This window comes from Neovison vison, chromosome 11 (genome assembly GCF_020171115.1).
Source record: "Neovison vison isolate M4711 chromosome 11, ASM_NN_V1, whole genome shotgun sequence".
NCBI classification, from domain to species: domain Eukaryota; kingdom Metazoa; phylum Chordata; class Mammalia; order Carnivora; family Mustelidae; genus Neogale; species Neogale vison.
In genome coordinates this window covers 128,966,497-128,986,907 of record NC_058101.1, presented here as the reverse complement: position 1 = coordinate 128,986,907, position 20,411 = coordinate 128,966,497, and the positions used below count along the sequence as shown (strand labels likewise).

General features: G+C 40.8%; 1 protein-coding gene across 3 annotated transcripts in view; it reads right to left on the bottom strand.

Annotated features, from left to right (window-relative positions):
* Positions 1-20,411, bottom strand: part of FNIP2 (folliculin interacting protein 2) — a 136,069-nt gene that overhangs the window by 98,539 nt on the left and 17,119 nt on the right. The window lies entirely within an intron of this gene.

Sequence of the window (20,411 nt, the reverse complement as noted above, 5' to 3'; positions counted from 1 at the left end):
AAACTGCTTAAAAGCATAAAGTTGAACAAAAATCAAAATGGCTGCACTAATGTTTCAGCAAAGCTTGGTTTTGCAGTAATCTTTTCCTTCCCTTCTGCAAACCTCCCCTTCTCCCTTCTTAGCCTTTTGTCTCAGGAACCCAGTCCTACCCTAAGGACATGACAAAGCACACACAGTTCCTGCCAAAACCAGCTAGAGCCTGTATTTCCCTACAAAACCCCTCAGCCCCTTCCTTGGGGCAGGCTTGCACTTTTGGAAGGCCACACTCTGCAGCAGCCTCCTTAGCCCCGCAAAGCAATAAAGCTATTGTTCCTCTTTGTCCCAAACTCTGTCTTCATGTTATATTTGGCTCCAAAGCATGGAAGCTGGGTTTCAACAATAATCAGAAGAGTTTATATAGTAGCTAAGAGAAAGGTATCTTCAGATTTTTGGTGCCTCAAATTCTGTTTGTACCTCAATCTGATCTTCCTTTCTTCTCGATCTTCTGCTTCCTGAAATGGAATCATACTCATGTAGGTATCCATACTCTGACTCATTATCATGCTGGATATCCTGGTCTTAAGTACTAACTAACATACAAAATTTATCATCATCCCTATTTGCAGTGCTACTCATGCTAGAGTTCTCTATTTCCTTCACACAGTTCAGCCATGTTTCCACATTTAGGAAAGTATCTGCAGTCCCTGCCCAGACTCCCACACTCCACCTGCAGTTCAGTACACTGACTGGAACTGCTGCTGTCACCACAGATACTTTCACAATACACATCAGATGTTAGAGGGGAGGATTAGGGAAGTATGTGAGGTCACATGACAGATGTAAGGAAGGAAGACTACTGGTTCAACTTTTTTGGGACTCGGACTCACAACCCGGAGGTGAAGAGTCATGTGCTCTCTTGACAGAGCCAGCAGGTGCCCCTGGTTCAACTTTTTAAACTTTATATGTATTCCTTCAAATCTCATAGTCACTACTAAGTAGTCTGAGAGAAGAGTGCTAAGTTTAGGAGTCCAAAGATGGTGTAAGTATCATTCTGGTATAAGTATCATCCAATCCTTTTTTTTTTTTTTTTGCCATTGGCCAATCTTTAATCAACCAGAATGCTATTTCCTGTTGTGCCCAGACTCCTCTGCAAATCCTTCAATGCAGGGACCCACTGCAACCCAAAAGATCTGGTTATTGAGGAAAAATACGTTCCCATGCTTGTTTAGCGTTGGGACAATTAAGGTCAGGAAGGTTTCATTAAAGTCAGGAAGGCATTTCTGCATTCCCTTGACTTCACACTCTTCAGGTGATAAAAACGGTGATTACTGTATGTAGTGAAAAATTAACTCAAAAGCCACAACTGAGATAGATGGGTTTAAAGAGAGAAAAAGGAAAAAAATGAAGGCCTGGGGTGCCTGGGTGGCTCAGTGGGTTAAGCCTCTGCATTCGGCTCAGGTCATGATCTCAGGGTCTAGGGACCAAGTCCTGCATCAGGCTCTCTCTGCTCAGCAGGGAGCCTGCTTTTCCCCCCACCCCCCACTCAAGCCTGCCTCTCTGCCTACTTGTAATCTCTGTCTGCCAAATAAATAAACAAAATCTTTTAAAAAGAAAAGTGAAGGCCTAACATAATTCCCAAAAAGTCCAATCTAATTTTTCTTATCTAATGTATCTTTCTATAAAGAATTTTTTCTGGGGTGCCTGCGTGGCTCAGTTAAGCATCGCACTGCTGATTTCCGCTTGGGTCATGATCTCAGTGTCCAGGGATGGAGGCCTGCAGCCCTGCATCAGGCTCTGAGTTCAGTGCGGAGTTGGCCTGTCCTCCCTCTGCTCCTGTCCTCCCCCCCAGCCCGACACACTCTCCCGCTCTATATCTCTAAAATAAATTTAAAAAATCTTTTCTTTTCTTTTTTTATTTTAAGAAAAAAAAAAAAAGAATCTTTACTGCCTATTCACATTACCTTAATGAGAAAAAAAGAACAATAAATTGAGGGGAGGGAGTGAGACAGCTCTTACAACTACAACTATTACAACCAACCCTCCTTTTATTGGGGTAATTCCCTCTCTTCCATTAAACCTTCTCCACATCCACAAACAACTCATCACAAGCCTTTTTACCAATAGTTTTCAAATCAGGATCCCCAGAAAGAGACACAAAAAGGTTATGAGATGCTGGCAAATACTCTTTCTTATTTGAGTGCTGATGCTGTGAATACATAGCAAGCAGAATATGTATACTTTTCTGTCTGTATATTATAGCTCAATTTGAAATTTTTTTTAATTAAGATTTATTAATTTGAGAGAGAGAGTGCATGCACAAGTTGTTGGGGGGGTGGGCAGAGTAAGAGGGAGAAGCAGATTCCCATCTGAGCAGAGAGCCTGAAGTGGGGATTGACACAGGACCCTGAGATCATGACCTGAGCTCAAAGCAGACGCTTAACCAACTCGGCCACCCAGGTGCCCCAAAGTTTTTTTTTGTTTGTTTGTTTGTTTTATTAAAAGTCACTCATGCGGGGCGCCTGAGTGGCTCAGTGGGTTAAAGCATCTGCCTTGTCTCAGGTCATGATCTCAGGGTCCTGGGATCGAGCCCCGAGTCGGGCTCTCTGCTCAGTGGGGAGCCTGCTTCCTCATCTCTCTCTGCCTGCCTCTCTGCCTACTTGTGATCTGTCTGTCAAATAAATAAATAAAAATCTTTAAAAAAAAAAAAAGGTCACTCATGCTACGCTAGCACAAATAGACTAAGGCAAGGGGATGAGATAGCTTTCTTGAAGCAGTGTGCTTTTGGGGAATGGGCTTTAGAAACAGATAAACATATCCAGGATTAAGACCAAGTCTGTCAATATTTGGTTGTTTTCAGATATGTGATCATGAACAGCTCCCAAAACCTAAGCAGCAGCCCATCCTCACAATACCAGTTTGGTATGCAATAAGAAAAGAAAATACTATACCTGCCCTGATGCCATCTAAACTTAACTGACAAGCTCAGTACCCAGGAAATCTGGCAAAATGCACAAACTCAGTCACACAAGGTAGATAATAACCAGTTAGGTGTATTAAGTGCTTATTCTACATCGAGGCATTGTTCTCACAGTGTTTCATCTGATCACAGGAAGCTGGTAGCACTAATACCTTCTTTTAACAGAGGAAGAGAATGGAGCACAGAAAGGATAAGGAACTGGTCCAAAGTACGCAGCTTGTCAGAGACAGAGCCAGGATGGAAGTCCAGGAATTCCTGCTCACAAGCGAGCCCCGCCGCTCCTTCTCCCACTATCCTGGCGGAAGGGAGGGCACAACTGCGCCTGACCCTCTGAGGACTGACTTAGGAAGAGGTGAGGGAGGAGGCAGTTGAATATCACCAACTGACAAATTAAGTCAAATTCTATCTGCTACATCTCGAGTCCCACGCCACTTACAATGTTTAGATTCTCACTAACTCAGTTCTCTCTGAGGACAAGGTCTGTCATGTGCACTGTGGGTGACTAAGTCTCTTGTCAGACACCTTGCCATGAACCCTGCCCTGATCTCTGGTAAACAATCCCTGTCCCGGAGCCAAGCACACCAGCCATCCCACAGGATGCCCACTCTGCCCTCCTCTCTTGACCCTGTCCAGTGCAATACTTTGGCTGAGAGACAGACTCCTAAGCAGAGTGATTTTTTTGATCCATACAAAGTTAGCTCAAATATACAATAAAATCAAACAGTATTACTTCTTTGACTTAAAATGAGGAACTCCCTGGCAGACAATTTAGCTTTCAGATTTAGATAAAAGTTACATGAAAATTCAGGATGATCTTGCAGTACGTAATTATGATCCCAGATTATTTTCCACTCCTATATACCCACACTTTGAAAAACAAAGCATCTGTTACCCAGCACCCAAACGCAACTGACAGAATGAGTGAATGAGTGGCATGTCTTCAAGAAATCTGTGAAACACAGAAAAATTCTTTTTTTTTTAAAAGACTTTATTTCCTTATTTGAAAGAGAGCAAGAGGAAGAGTGAGCATGACAGAGGGAGTAATAGGCAGAGGGAGAAGCAGCTCCCCACTGAGCAGAAAGCCTGATGTGGGACTCTATCCCAGGACCCTGGGATCATGACTTGAGCCAAAGCTAGACGCTTAACGGACTAAGCCACCCAGGGGACCCCAGAATATTCTATTACAAAGTTAAATAGAAAGAATGAGATACAAAATTATATATGTACTTTTGATAACAAGTGTGCCTTTAAAAAAAGCAAACCTAGAAAAAAGAACAAGAAAGTAATATCAAAAGTCTTTGAATGGCAAGACTAAGAAGGCTTTTCCTCTTATTTTTCTCTACTTTCCTTTTTTTGGGGTAGGTATTATTTACAAACAATGGGTAAACCTATTTTATTTTTAAAATCCTTGCTGCCAAACCAGTAATGATCAAAACAATCTGTTTTCTTTATTCTATAACAATTCTGCAGGCTTTATTGTAAGGAAATTATAAGAGTCAAAACAATTTCAGACAGCTGAAAGGAAAAGCAAAGCAGTCACCCTATAAGAATGCAATTCTATTCACACTATTTGTCCTTCAACATAATTGCTATCATTAAGATTTATATAAGCCAGCAAAATGTATATAGCTCTAGCTATATGCTCTTTTACAATATCTAACTAAAAACAAAACTCCCCAGTTTCCCTTTATTTGGAGACTTAGTTTTAGTACCTAGCAGCAATACAATATACATAACAATGACAGGATTTTTAAGCTACACACATTGCACTTTTTTTTTTAAGTGCTATTCAAAAGGCTATCTAACCAAGTACCAGCATGCTTACAACATAGATAGGGAAAAGCAAGACGAGACTCTGGGAGCTCCTCAACCTAATAAATGAAACAGTGGCTCTGAGGATGAGAGTTGCAATAAACTGCAGCTGTACCAATTTCATATCTAAACTTTAATGTGAAAAAGAGGCGGCCAGGCCTAATAATTCAAGGTTGTAAGGCTCTGCTATGTTAACTCCCCGCCCACGAGAAGGGTCACTGCTTGTCCTTTCGTCTCAGTAAAATGATTCACCCCTTGTGGAATCAGCTAGATAACCAGCAATTTAGATAAAAACTTACAAACTTTCATCACTTCTTTTTTTTTAAGGGTCAATATCAGACCTCAATCTATAATCCTTTTTCCTTATGCATGATTCTTGCAACTCCTCCCCATGTTTCACTGAAATGAATAACAACCACACAACTACTTTTAAGATTTCCTAAAGTTAGAAACATGTTAGCAACAAAATATTACACAACTTTTAAAATTTAACTCTGATGTCCAGCTGGGTTGTCACTAGCATTTGGACCTTAGCAGAAGTATCAGCAGTCCAGACCTGCTTAAGATGCTGGAAACCAAGCTACTGGGCTGGGGCTATCATCTCTGAAAACATTCACAGGTCTCTGATTCTCTGCAAAGCATGTGAGCAGGGCACCCAGTTACAAAGAAAAGAACAGGAGTCTGATCACAACTGAGGGCGGATGGGTCCGGGAACTTGGGAGTCCCAGGGACACTGGGATGGCCCAGCCAGCCAGCCAGACTGCAGAGAGGGCGGTGGCGGCAGCCACAGTGGCAGTGGTTGCCTGTAGTGCAATGTGTCGGAGCTAATAAAATGGCTGAAGAGGCGAGAGAGCGTGGGGCTCCCTGGGCCCCGCCTCCAGGATGCTGCAAGGAGTCCCTCTCCACCCCCTGGGACACAGAGATTATATATAAAGTCTTTAAATCTAGTGGGTCTTTGAGGGGGCACCACTGCCTGCCCCTGGGATCCTTTTTTATTTTCTGGAAAATCACTCATGAGACTGCTGTCCTCACTGCTGGGGGCATATGCTCCATCCCTTGTAATACCTCTGCTGCGGCCTGGGCAAGAGGAGGGGTGGGGCATGGAACCTGTAATTATTAAATATGAATTCATTTTTTTTAAAAAAGTTACTTTGAAGAGCTGTTGCAGAAGCTCCAATTCAGCACATTGGCTCACTCTACCTATTTGACCAAAAATGGCTCTGTTATTGCCAGTGTTCAGTGTTCCCACTTTCCCCATCAAAACTGTCACTATTCTTACCAAATTGTATAATTCATGAGAAGCATACTAGGAAAAAATACCTAGTGGAGAAATCTCAGATATCTCCAGCCCTCTTCCGTTTGGATATATATTTATAATCTAAGGAAATTTTTCTGTTGATGCTTTCAAACAAAACCAGCCTGGATTACTCCAAGTCCAAGTCCTAAAATGCTGTCAGAATTGAGACACAGCAGCTCACATGCCTGAGCCATAGCTAAAGGTTCAGCCACTCTGGCTGAGCACCAAGTCCCTCCGTGATAAGGCGGCTGAGCACCAAGTCCCTCTGTGATAAGCCTTCTCATTGTTCTGCATGTACTTTTTAAATTTTTTTTAAAGATTTTCTTTTAATTTTTAAGTAATCTCCATGCCCAACATGGGGCCCAAACTCACACCCAGAAATCAAGGGTTGTATGCTCTACCAAATGGGCTAGGCAGGCACCCCAGTTCTGTACCTTCTTCTATGCTTTGTTCCATTCAGGCAAACTAACCTGTGTCCCACACTAGATGGGTCTCTGAGTCTTCCTGCAGAATAGTTTTATTGTAAAAAGGCCTTTCTCAGGGCGCCTGTATGGCTCAGTTGTTAAGTGTCTGCCTTCGGCTCAGGTCATGATCCCAGGGTCCTGGGATCAAGTCCCACATAAGGCTCCCTGCTCACGGGGAAGCCTGCTTCTCCCTCTCCCACTCCCCCTGCTTGTGTTCCCCCTCTCGCTGTGTCTCTCTCTGTCAAATAATAAATAAAATCTTTAAAAAAAGAAAGGCCTTTCTCTCCCTCTCTCTTATATTTATAACATTTCAAAAAACATTTTTAAACATTTGTAATTTTTCAACAGGAGGATACAACTATCTCATAAGAGAATAAATCATTCAATTAAATTACTCTAAATGGCATTACACAAACAATACTATTATTATTGTAACGATCATAGCCACTGGGATAATTCTACAATTACTATGAGTTACTCGTTAATCTGTGCTGTAATTAAGTAAAACAGCAAATGGCATTAAACAAGATAAAAAGCATATTACTACTCTCCTACAATTTATAAAGATATCTCATTAGTTTTACAGAATAACTTACCAACTTGCCTTCAGTATATGCTATCTAAATACTAAAAACTCCATTTATTTATCCTTTCAAAAATTAGATGTGCCAGGCCAGCCCTGCTCAAGATGCTGAGGATACAAGAAAAATGGTATTGGTGTGCTAACAGTCTCATGGCAAGATGCAATGATGGTGTAACAGGACTACAGTGCTGTGGGCTTGGGGATACTTATTAGAAGTACCCGAAGCACTGGGGCCTGTCTCTCCACTCACCACTGGGGACAGGAAAGCTCGGGAAAGGAGCCCGTGGTGCTTCCGGCTCCGTGGTGACCCCTGCCTATAGAGACGGCAGCCTACACCACGACCTCCACCACACCTCCACCACACCACTACCACCCTAGTAGTGACACATACTAAAAAACGGTTGCTTAGGAGTGGATCAAAATCAATTTAAGGGAAGAGAAAGCTGGGAAATGAGAGTCTGGGAAAAGATATTCAGCTCTGAATCAGCAGACTCTCATTTCTCTGAGTCAGTTCCTCATGACAAGGCTGAGTACTAGGAACTCAGGAGATGCCAGCAACCAGATGAGCAGTCACTGTCAGATGTGTCTCTGCTGAGAGGGTGTCATGCAAGGGGAAAGGACCCTGGACTAAGAAGAGAGCTATATCTAGTTCTGGCACAGTCATTTACTAGACACATGACTCTGAGGAAAGATACCCAGCCTCGCTGAGCCTCAGTTTCCCCAGCTGGAAATAAATGGGTGATGGTGATACGTATTCCACCTATCTTAGAAGGATGTTAAAAATATTAAATATGAGCATGTGAAAGTCCCTCTGAAAAACTGTATAGCTTTAAGCAAATGCGATATTTTTTATGCACGTGTCTGAAAGTACTCACTGTCCTATTTGAGTTGCTACACTCATAGATGACTGTATTTATACAACATGAAGCCAAGATAAATAACTTTGGCCACAGTGACATCTGGCAAATAATAATTTTATCCAAGAAAGTTAGTCACCTCTCCATTCCCCTATCCCGAAACATGGCCAATTCTCTGGAAGCTCCAGGCAATTAAGCCCTCTAAAATAGACTTATTGCAAGTCCCTTGGGAGAAATAAACTCTAGAACAAATTAATGCAACAGCTAGAAAATTACATCTACAAAATAATTAGCTTTCAAATTAACATAAGGCATTCTTTCTTCCACTGATAAATTTCTTTTACACCCCCTGTGTACTTTCAATCATACCAGTTTCCTCCTAAAATACCTTTCCTCTAATTCTGCAAGTCAAATTCTCAAAGTTTTTTCAGGACCCAAACCAATGGCCATCTACGCCATGAAAAGTTCCCACAGTGACCCTTTTCTGAAGATGTTTCAACATCTATAAAGGGAAGATAAAATGGGACTCTATATACAATGCTTCTGAAGGGTTCTCTATGTGTTTCTTAGAGTACAGAATCTCCTAACAACCATGGTTCAGCTTTTCCATTGGCTACACCTTAGAATGACAGTCCCTGTCCCTTATACACTGCCATGGTTATGGTATAAAAAAGAACAGCTACAGGCCATGTACAATTCCCACAAAAGAACACATGTGTAAGTGGTGTTTATCCAAAGTAGCCATGAATCTGCATTCTTATAATAAAAAATTTCCAGATTTTAACACTTTGTCATTACTGTAACATATAAATCTCTCCTCATACCTCATCACATGCAGAATGTTAGAATGTGTGTTAGGAACTTCTAAACCAATTGATGGACTTCTTGAGGACACACACACCACATCTTCATTTTTTTTGTGTTTGACTTGTGTAGCTCAGCTAACACCAAGCAGAGAGAAGGCAACTAGTAAGTGATGCTTAAATTAGAACTAATCTCTTTTCAGGGCATCTGGGTGGCTCAGTGGGTTAGGTGCCTGCCTTCAGCTCAGGTCATGATCTCAGGGTCTTGGGATAGAGCCTCGAATTGGGCTCTCTGCTCAGTGGGGAGCCTGCTTCCCCCCCTCTCTCTGCCTGTCTCTCTGCCTACTTGTGATCTCTCTCTCTCACATAAATAAAATCTTTTTAAAAAAATTAAAAAAAAGAATGAACCTCTTTTCTGTCATGTTTACTAATGCTGCCTCACAAAATAGCTGTTCACCTAAATTATGGAAATAGTGACTCTCTCAGGGAAAACAAAACTCTTACACTATAGCTCAAAGTGACACAGATTCAAATGTTCCTTTGGGAAAAATAGTTACGCATTTAAAAATCTGACTGTATTTAATTAGTCCAAAACACAATCCAATGGTAATCCTGCTATTATTTCTTAAAGAGATTTAGTTATCGGGACGCCTGGGTGGCTCAGTTGGTTGGACGACTGCCTTTGGCTCAGGGCGTGATCCTGGAGTCCCAGGATCGAGTCCCACATCAGGCTCCCAGCTCCATGGGGAGTCTGCTTCGCTCTCTGACCTTCTCCTCGCTCATGCTCTCTCTCACTGTCTCTCTCTCTCAAATAAATAAATAAAATCTTAAAAAAAAAAAAAAAGAGATTTAGTTATCTTCCATCCAGTAGAACTGTCATGAACACTGACTTTATTCATAACAGGAGAGTTTCCAAAGAAAAAGAAAAAACTTCTTAAGGGGAAGTTTTCTTAGCAGGGAGAATTTCTAGTATTCATGACAGTACTGTTTTGTTTGCAAGAGTTATGTTCAGGTACATCAACAACTTCAATAGCATTACAAATACAAGTGGACCCAAAGTTTTGGCCTTTAAAAGTAGTACCATCTAACAGTCATTTTCAAATTATTCCCTGGAAATTTAAAGGGTGCAATGAAACACTGTCCACCAGAAATGTATTGCAAGGGGCGCCTGGGTGGCTCAGTGGGTTGGGCCTCTGTCATGGTCTTAGGGTCCTGGGATCAAGCTCTGCATCAGGCTCTCTGCTCAGTGGGAGCCTGCTTCCCCCTCTCTCTCTGCCTGCCTCTCTGCCAATCAAATAAATTAAAAATCTTAAAAAATATATATGTTGCAATCCCCATGTATAATTAAAAAATTTTTAGTACCCACATTTTTTAAGGTTTTATTTTTTTTAATTCAAATCTGTAGAAGTATTTTATTCATTTTTAAAATTAACATATAATGTATTATTGGTTTCAGGGGTACAGGTCTGTGATTCATCAGTCTTACACAATCCACAGCACTCATCATAGCAAATACCCTTCCCAATGTCCATCACCCAGCCACCCCAGCCCTCCCACCCCCTACCTCTCCAGCAACCCTCAGTTTGTTTCCTGAGATTGAGTCTCTTATGATTGTCTCCCTCTCTGGTTTTGTCTTATTTCATTTTTCCCTTCCTTCCCCTATGATCCTCTGTCCTGTTTCTCAGATTCTAAGGTTTTATTCTTAAGTAATTGCTACACCCAACGTGAGGCTCAAGCTCACAACCCTGAGATCAAGAATCGCATGCTCTATCAACTGAGCCAGCCAAGCACCCCTCTGGTACCCACATTTTTAAAAGGAAAAAGAAACAGGTGAAGCGAGTTTTAACAATTTATTTTATTTAGCCAACATATACACAATCCTATCTCAACATGTAATCAATGTGAAAATTAATGAGCTATTTTCCATTCTTTTTTTTTCACACTAAGTCTTTGAAAGCCAATGTGAACTTTATACTTCAAGAACATCTCAATTCAGGGGCACCTGGGTGGCTCAGTGGGTCAAAGCCTCTGCCTTCGGCTCAGGTCATGATCCCAGGGTGCTGGGATCAAGCCCCACATCGGGCTCTCTGCCCAGTGGGGACCCGGTTTCCTACTCTCTCTCTCTCTGCCTGACTCTCTGCCTACTTGTAATCTCTGTCAAATAAATAAATGAAATCTTAAAAAAAAAAAAAGAACATCTCAATTCAGACTAGCCACATTTCAAGTGTCCATGAGCCACATGTGGTTACCGAGATGAGGGAGCACAGCTCTAGAAAACTCTTGAGGAGAATTACAGTGGTGGTATGTGTATATAATTTGCCTCTCCTTCATTTCCAAACCCCATCAAAACGACCAAAGTGAAAAAAGACAAACCTAAGCTGGTGGCTGGTGGGAAAATTTGGAAGACTAGTGTCAGAGTCAGAGTGTCCACAGTTGTCAGTGAAACCTTATAGACAGTCAAGGGGAAGCAGGCTCACTCCCAACCCCCACGCAAACAGAACTGAGAAGAATCATTACCTCTATTTACCAAACAGTAAGTACACACATTCGCCAATTTCAAATGCCGTAATAATGAAAATCACAGGACAAGGGAAATGAAAATTGAAAAATTGGGGGCACAAAGAGATAACAAAGAACGCTCTAGAAGTATAACATCAACCAATCTCCTCTATAGAAGAAAAAGGATCTCATGATAGTCAACACTTTGGAGCAACTCTTTTTTTTTTTTTTTTTTAAAGATTTTACTTATTTATTTGACAGAGCGAGATCACAAGCAGGCAGAGAGGCAGGCAGAGAGAGAGGAGGAAGCAGGCTCCCCGCTGAGCAGAGAGCCCGATGTGGGCCTCGATCCCAGGACCCTGAGATCATGACCTGAGCCGAAGGCAGCAACTCTTGACCATTCACCCCATCTGTCTCCTCCTCTCCCTGAATCTAATCAACAAACAATCTTGTTGATTTTTCCTCATGTCCTTCCCATGGTTCAAAGAGGGCGGGGCTTGTAAACTAAAGAAATGTATTGTACTCTGTGCAGGAAAAAAACTTGCCACTCATTTGAAACTTTGCATAGGCCTCTTTATATCTGCTTTTACACCTGGCCTTTTAAGATTCCTAGATCATGTCTCAGGGCTCTCGGGACCTCTGGAAACATGCACGGTTACACCCCTGGGCACTGAAATTATCTTTGTAGCTCTCTGGGCTCTTTGATCACTACATCACTCCTTAGCAACTCAACATTCCTTCCCATGAATGGTTGATCCAACAACAAATGTGCTGTTTTCTGCCTTCTTTAAAAACAGCCTTGGTTTATATCCCTACCCATTTTCTAATATTGACTACAACCTACTATTCTTACAGCTATCTTACTCCCTCTGAGCCTCAACTCTGACTCTACATAATCTTCCAGTTTCTTCCTGTATCAAGCCCATTCTGGCTTACTTCTCAACGATTCAACCCTACAAATCAACACTTTGATGCCCCCCCTGCCACCATTCCCTCAGTTAGAACAGCCCATAAAACTCAGAATCAGTTGTCCATTTACCTTTTCCACTCTAAAGTTGATGAATGCTGTATAGTACTTCCACCATACGATCGATTCTCACTATTTGCAATACTTACATTCTATGAAGTCTCTGTGACAACTGAATTACTGAATAATGAACCACTGCTCTTAGGGGAAATAAAGGGTTAGGTTCCTACAAGCCTTGTAGCCACATGTTTTTAATTAATCAATTGATTAATACTTAATATTGTTTTATGTGGGTTTCTACTTAAAGACACTTTAATAGATATAGTTGCTTCATTAATATTGGAATCATAGTCAACAGCACTATAACTCTTCACTGAATGAAGCCTACCTAATGCATAGATGGTCTCCGTAAGCACAATACATCACAGCCTTCTTCCCTTAGGAACACTAGATAGCACTTCAGCCCTGTGCTTTGTGGCCCTTTCAAACAGCAAAATCACCAAGAAGCACAAAGATGCAAAACAAAAACCAACCAAACAAACAAAAAAAACCCCAACCTCAACACTAAATAGACTGAAAACAACAATAACACAATACTTGTTTACAGTATGAGAGCTGATAGAAGATGGCCGTTCTGCTTGACCTCTGCTGGGAACATGCATATTAGGTGACTTCAATTATTTTACTGCTCTGTGGATGTCCCTGAATGACCATAAAAGCATCACAAGTATTAACTTTGGTGATTTTAAATAAATTTTAGTTAGTAGGAGAATACACAAACCTGGAATCCACGGATAATGAAGATGGACTGTACTTAGTACCTGATAGGGCTTTTGTGACCATCTCCTCTGCTGAATTGTAACCTTCCTGAAAGCAGATCATGTCTCAGTCCTTCATTTCTTCCCAGAAACTAGCACAGTGCTTGGCATACAGAAACCACTTACCCACATTCACCTTTGCTTCCTATGAGAAAAACCTTCATTTTTTCTAGTCTAAGAACAAGACTAGATAGACCCTGATCACAGAGTCTCATTGTCTCTGACCTGCTCAGGGACACTGCTCTATCAGTTCCCACCACCCCACCACCACCATCTCTTGCCTATTTTCAGCCCTTAATAATGCATTCAAAATCATCAATTTATGTAACCTTCATTTCTTATTCTACACGATGCAGAGAACGTGTGGGAAATGAAAGACACAGGGTCATTACTGATGGTGTATGTTATACTCTATGCAGGAAAAAACCTTGCCACTCATTTGAAACTTTGCATAGTTTGGGAAATGAAAGACACAGGGTCATTACTGATGGTGTATGTTGACAGCTGAGGAGGCATTACCCTCTGCAAGCCTGTGGAAAGCAATGACATTCCAAAACAGAATTTCCTGAACTTAAAGTGGCCAGCTGTGACTGGTAAAATTCCTAGTATCACAAACACACCAACATGAAAACTCCTTAAATGTTCACAATGAAAAAACAAAACAAAACAAAAAACAAACCCACCTAAAGCCTAGAGTATTTATGAAGAGTAAAAGAAAGTGGGCGCCTTAGTGGCTCAGTTGCTTGAGCTACTGCCTTCAGCTCAGGTCATGATCCTGGAGTCCTGGGATTGAGTCCCACCCACATCGGCCTCCCTGCTCAGCAGGGGCTCTGCTTCGCCCTCTAATCTTTCTTCTCTCATACTTGCTCTCTCTCGTTCTCTCGCTTCTCTCTCTCAAATATATAAATAAAATCTTAAAAACAAATAAATAAAGCCAATTAGTTTTTAAAAAAGGAAGAAAGAAAGAATGAAGATAAACTCCCATAAGAAAAGCCCACCTTCAGGAGCCTGGGTGGCTGGCTCAGTCAGTAAGCATCTGCCTTCAGCTTAGGTCATAATCCCAAGGTCCTGGGATAGAGCCAGGCTCCCTGCTCCGGATGAAGCCTGCTTTCTCCCTCTCCCCCTCCTGCTGCTTATGTTCTCTCTCTTGCTATGTCTCTCTCTGTCAAATAAATAAAATCTTTAAAAAGAAAAGAAAAGCCCACCTTCTCATTTATTGCTGCTTCCTCCTGTACACACCCATCACCCTCTCCACTCACCATTCCATAGTAAGACTTTCAAAAAACTAATAAACAAATTATGATCATGATAACCTAGTTTTGATGTTTAGAAAATCATCTGCAGGTAAAATGGAAAGACAACAAGAATAAAGAAAATTCTGAGCTCAAATGAATGAGAATGACTTACACATATTTACTATTTAATTCTCCAAATGGAAGGATAAAACCTAAGAAAGTGCTAAGTGAAAAAAAGAACTGAAAAAGAAATCTACCAAGCTTGGACACTCTAGTCAGCCATCTATTGAGTACTTTTCTAAGGCTCCCTGCCTTGACCTTTTAGTCCTATTACACACATTACAATGGAACAGTATGCAGCAAAGCTTCAGGAACTGAACTGCTCAGGGCAGGGATGTGTCTTATTCATTCTCATATTCTACCAACTCATTATATCTGAAATACCAAAGATACCATAAGCTGTAATCCATAGCTGAAATACCATAAGCTGTAATCAGTAGGTGGGTTTTTTTTAAGATTTTATTTATTTATTTGACAGAAAGAGATCATAAGTAGGCAGAGCAACAGGCAGACAGAGATGGGGAAGCAGGCTCCCCACTGAGCAGAGAGCCTGATGTGGGGCTCGATCCCAAGACTCTGAGATCACACATGACCTGAGCCGAAGGCAGAGGTTTAACCCACCGAGCCACCCAGGCGCCCCATAAGTAGGTGTTTTTGAATGAAGATTTATTGTATAGGGTCTACAAGTTCATTCATAATTTTAGAGTTGACTAAGTATCAGAAACATTATGATAAAGGGTGGCCAAAATTCCTGGCTATCTTACAAAAACCAAATTAACTACAGTCATTATCCTAAGGAATAAGTGAACTAACTGTTCTTCATAACAATAACATCTTTTAACAACTTAACTATGGGAAAATGTCTTCCAAGTGGTAATAGCCTACTATTTCACATAGATACATAGATAGACACACATAGACACACACATAGACAAACACATACCCAAACACACACACACACACACCAATCCAGCTCTTTTACGGGCTCTGAGCATAGAAGAGGATGGCAAGAGACTGCTCAAATGCCAAGAGGTTAAGAAGTAGTTGCTGGACGAGTACAGCTTTAAGAAGAGTAATCGGCAGTGGTTTAAACCCGTGAATACATCACGGTCCCCTCTTGCTCTGGGTGGTTCAGTGAGAGGCCATCACTTCCTGGTGTAAAGAAACACACAGCTCAATTTTTTTCTGACTTTACAAAGAAATAAAGAACCAATGACAAGGGATGACCAGATATCGAGAAAGACCCTTGTCATTGGTTCTTTATTTCTTTGTAAAGTCAGAAAAGCAGAGGTTACAGTGCTCTCATCTCTTATTGGTAGACAATGGTAACACCATCAGAAGCACATATAAATGCACCTAATTAACTCCCAAGTCAGAGTCACAGTAGAAATGCTCTGAAATTTTTCATAAATTTCCCTGGACACCAATCAAATCAAAGGTTACTCCCAGTAGAAGACAATATAACAAATGGTTAACTACTTGGCTAACACAACTCAGCTGCTTACTCTGAGCCTTGTCTAGCACAGAACTTTGCTCTTACTACCTCATCTATTAGGGACTTTATTTGTTTTTAGATCTAAAAAGTGAGATGGAAAGTAATTTGCCCAAAATTGCACAGCTAGTAGGCAGAAGAAGTGGAATTCAAACCTGACACACATACAAACACATTCTTAACTCTACACATCCTGCTTTGCTTTCTTTGGAAATAATAAAAGGGTATATAATATACTGTGAATACTGAACATATATACATTGGCTATATATAGAAAGCATTTCGAACATTGCCTGTACATAAGCTGTGCTCACTAAATTTTATTATTTTCCTTATTCTATTAGGGCAGATTAGATGTAGGAAGGCAGGAACAAGCTCAAGAAACAGAACTTATTTTTCAAATTATACTGCTGTGAAAGTCCAGTCTGGAGTTACTCTTTGCTTTTTACTACTGCCCCTTGAAAATCCAGTAAAGCTTACAGCAATTAATTGTCTCATTCTTCTAGTACTCCAAATCTTTAATGCCTTTAAGCAAAAGAATCCTGGCAGCATAGCAAACACCTTCCTCCTTCTTCCTTTTCCCCAAGAAAGACATTATTTTTACCTGGAACACCCCACTATCAGGGGACCTGCCACGACTACACCAGATGACTACTACCTCTAGAGTAGGAAAAAGTCTGTTACTTTCAGCCGGAAACTATTTTACTCTTACATAAGCTTTTCCTTTTACCTTGTTTTTATTCTTGACTATAAAGACAGAGCTAGTAGGAGGGAAAAGTCAAGCAGCTTCTACTGCTACGTGATAGCCATAGGCACACCTGATTGCCAACAAAAGCTGAATGCCGGGAAATCCTGTGATTTACAGGGAGGCTGTGACAATTATTAAATTAAATCCAGACTGTGTTCGGCATGAATCAGGTGTTCTCATGAGTCTGGTCTGTTCTATGTGGAACCCACTTTAACTCTTCCTAAAAAACACAGCAACTTTTCAAGAGCCCTACCCTTATGTACAGCCTCTTCTCTAACAGAACGAACCACACTAAGCAATGGAGTGTTAACAACTCCAAAACCCATAAAGAAACTGTGGCTAAACTATCATCTCCACTGTCCTAAAATTACCCCTTATCAAGAACTCCAAATAGGAGCGTAAAGCCAGCTCAGTGAGTATAGCACACAACTCTTAATCTCAGGATCATGAGTTCAAGCCCCACGTTGGGTGTGGAGCCTACTTAAAAAAATCTGAAAATAAATAAAACTGTCAAGCTTCAAATAAAAGCTTAAAGGTCTTCACAAAAGGAAAGGAAAGGAAAACTGAGGCCATAGACATTAAGCATACCACATGAGTTAACAGAGCCTTGCTTATTCATTTATACAAACATTTCCCAAGTGCCTATATATGTGACGAGGGCTGCATCCCAAAGTGAACAACACAAATATGGCCTGACCAGGCCATTTCTGGTCTTTAGAGTGGGAGAGTCATGCACAGGCAATTCCAGTCCAACGGGGTAGGGTACAAAGCACAATGCTGAGTATGAGAAAGAGCACCGGAGGGTCAGGACACTATCAGTACCGGCTTCCAGCTATCAGCACTTACCAAGTCCCAGGCACTGTTGTAACATCGCAAAAGCCAACCCATTTAAATCTCATAAGCACACCATGAGGTGGTTACTGTTATTCCTAGTGTACCAAGGAGAAAACAGCAGCATAGTACAGAGCTGCTCGGTAACCTGTTCAAGATCTTACACCTATTGGGGCACCTGGCTGGCTCAGCTGGTTGTGGAGATTACTAAAAAAAAAACAAAAAAACAAAAAAAACACAACCTTTTAAAAATAAATAAATAAGTAAATAAAATAAAATCTTAAATAATAATAACAATAAAAAAAAGATCTTGCAGCTATTATATGATGGTGTTAGGACTGGAAACATGAAGTCTGGTTCCAGAGTCCACACCCACTCCTAACCACCAGAGTAGGTAGGAGTCAGTAGGTTAAGATGGAAGAGAGGAAGTGAGTTCCAGGCAAAGCAATCCTTATACAGGGAAAGCTCAAAGTTGTTTGAGGAACTGAGACAAGTTCACTTTGACTGGTGTTAAGTGTGAGGGGAAGAGCAAAGAGAAATGAGACAGGGCCAGGCATGTAAAGGAGTTTGGAGTTGATTTTTAAGACTTAACATGTCACAGTTCTGAGCACCTCAATACCAGAAAATGGCACAAATCTAATGAAAACAACACAAAGGTTTAGCACACAGAAGAAGGCAGAATTATTATCATTAAAAATAAAAGAGATGTGGGACGCCTGGGTGGCACAGTCGGTTAAGCGGCTGCTTTCAGCTCAGGTCATGATCCCAGAGTCCTGGGGCTAAGTCCTGCATCTGGCTCCTTGCTCAATGGGGAGCCTACTTCTCCCTCTGCCTGTTGCTCCCCCTCCTTGTGCATGCTCTTTCTCGCTCTCTCTCTGACAAATAAATATATAAAATCTTAAAAAAAGAAAAGAAAGTAAAAGTAAAAAAGATACATTTTAGCTACAAATTCATAGCAGCTTTTATTAAGTCCAAAACAAGGGAACTTGCCATACTTTTAAGACTAAAAATTGGCTAAGGCCAATGCCTCAGGTCTGTGTTCCAGATCTGGCCCTACCCATATGCACAACTACCGCTGGGGCCTTGGCCAGCGAGCCTGTATTCTATTCTATAAAATAAATACAACTGCTTTGGAAACTAAAACTCACGTAAATGTGAACTAATACAAGTAAGCCCAACTAAGTAATTACCCTTTCTCTGAAATACTGATCTTTAATACATCGCTGCACATTTAACCAATATGCATCTTTCCCCAACAATTTTTAGACAAGAAAATCATAGGAAAAATTGGCTAGGATGCCTAACTTTGGCATTCTAAACCTACAGCGTGGCTTCTTTCTGCTTTGAAACCATCACCACGACATTGCACAGACTAAACAGATCTTTCTTTGTCTTTGCCTAGGAAAAGAAATGATTCAATTAAGAGGATCTCTGGCTAATCCCACTCACAGGGGGCAGGGAGCATTCCCCACTTTCTCAACAACATCTAAGTACAAGATCCTTCAAATCCTGATGACCCCCCTTCCAGACTACTGGGAGATGACAGCCTCCACCTGGAGACACAGGTGCTTCTATTTCAGGGGTAAAATTCAATTCAAAGACTTGGGGATGGAAAGGAAGTTTAAGGCTTTGAAAAGCAACACTCAGAAAATAATCTCTCCCTCTGGTGTTTTCTATCCCTATCCCACGAAGACATTACCTTATCTAAGTAAATTAAAGTGGCAAATTAATGGAATAGCATCATGAAGAAGAAATCACAAAGAATCATAAGGAAAAGGAAACCCCAGGAGATCAAAATTGGAATACCTTTGACTCTGGTTAGTTTGTCACTACTTTTTTAGGAAACAGGGAGCAAGAGATGTCGCAGAATAAAGGTTGCAGAGGATAACTATCAGAACCTCTCCTCTTCCCTAAGCTGCATTCTTTGGAATATGATAAAAATCACTGTCAACTCATTACCATTTGAGAACAGCTGCAATTTAGGGATAAAATAAATACTTTCAAGCTCTGGTTCGTCCACTTATTTCAAAACTGATACCTACAAAATTCAAATAGGAGAAATGGACTTCTGATAGCCCACTGAAGCTGTAATAGTAAATGATTTATGTACTAGTAAACACTTAGGGTTAGTTTTTTTTTTTTTAAACTATGTCCATGAGAAACCAAAACAAGTATTCCTTTATTCACCTAAATCTCATTTGCCATTAACGTTTTCATTACGTGAACTGCATTAGTACACAGGTATTTGGCCACTTGTTTTTATGAGGATAAAATGGTGTGAAGCCAGTAAAATATTTATCTTGGACAGAGAACTGGACTCAGACCAAAAAGCGAAAGTAGGAATAAACAAACATTTCTCTGGAAAAATAAATATAAACAGTGAACTTTTGGTGATGGTTGTAAAGACTGAATTTAACATTTTTAAAAATACTTTATTTATTTATTTGACAGAGATCACAAGTAGAGAGGCAAGCAGAGAGAGATGAGGAAGCAGGCTCCCCACTGAGCAGAGAGCCTGATGCAAGGCTCCATCCCAGGACCCTGAGATCATGACCCGAGCTGAAGGCAGAGGCTTTAACCCACTGAGCCACCCAGGTGCCCCTAAACTTAACATTTTTATAACTGATATGAGTGACAGAGTGGCCAGGGATGGGGACATCTTTATAAATGGCACTAAACATTTTCACCAGGAAAATGCCCAACTAAAGGGAACACTCAACAGATCTTTCAGGGTTCTTTGAAAAAACATAAGTAAGTGCCAAATGAATTTTGGTTTGAGTAAATATGGTGGTCAAGCTAATCTTATGACAGACCAAAGCTCTAAAAAAAGTATATTCTAACTAGAATACATCATACATTTCTTGGCAGTAAACCTCAGAAACATAAACTGAAACTGATGTAGAAAAAATAAAATGATCTATTGAGAAGAGTCTCTGGTGTTTAAAAAAATTGCATCACCTGGTAAATGAAAACAAATTATAAAAAGGGG